Source organism: Sinocyclocheilus grahami, unplaced genomic scaffold (assembly GCF_001515645.1).
Source record: "Sinocyclocheilus grahami isolate Dianchi unplaced genomic scaffold, SAMN03320097.WGS_v1.1 scaffold419.1, whole genome shotgun sequence".
Lineage (NCBI taxonomy): Eukaryota > Metazoa > Chordata > Actinopteri > Cypriniformes > Cyprinidae > Sinocyclocheilus > Sinocyclocheilus grahami.
In genome coordinates this window covers 1,813,098-1,814,005 of record NW_015505598.1, presented here as the reverse complement: position 1 = coordinate 1,814,005, position 908 = coordinate 1,813,098, and positions in this window count along the sequence as shown.

Here is a 908-nt window from a genome sequence, read left to right as displayed (position 1 = left end):
TGTTTCATCTGTCAATTATCAGTTTGAAGTGTTGATGTTCTGCTTACATGTCACAATATGGTACAACTTAAAGACAAAAAAGTCCAAAAAGATAGGCAAAGCAGCTGGTGAGGCTTCAAACGAGCTAAAGCCCTTAAAGTGAACCAATTTTTGTTTCATGTCCTGTAGCCGAGGCAGATGCAGAGGACCCTGGGGTCTGTAGTGTTTTTCAGATGAGAGAGTGGATGGGGCAGAGAGGGGAGAGAACGAGAGAGAGAAATGCTTTGTCTGAAGTTCTGTAGATTAATATACAGCTGTCACGGGCCCAAGTATCCACACCTCATCAGAAGCCTTTCATCTCAGCAAAAGCACCTGAGGCGTCAGAAAGAGAGCACACATACCCACAAGCATGCACACTCATTTACACCAACATGCTGCACATATTCAGTCTTTTTTAAATTAAAATAAATATCTGTTTAATATGCATTTAACATTGTCTGTTATGTGTGTGGAGTGTGTTAATTCATGTCACTGGACATGCACACCTTGGCCCGTTGACAATAATAACCAGTCTCCTTCTGTGTAATTAAGGGCAAATGGCCCTTCAAAAGACATCATAATTATGAGCCCCAGCAGAGTCTGAAAGATCAAAAGACTGATTTTAGACCTTAAAAATAAAACTGCTTATTCAGCCACAAAGTAAAGAGAAAGGGTCTGTGTGACTCAATGGACATGTTTACACTTGGTATTAACGTGTAGCTTGTACTTGGATGTTGTCCAAATCTGCATTGAAAAGACACATGTAAACATGTTTATCATTGAAATATTATCTGATCTGCTGGTCCTGAGGTAGTCGGTGACACATTGGGATCGGATTTCAGTGTCATTAAAATACTGCTTAGCTACCCACTGTATCGTGTAAAAAAAAA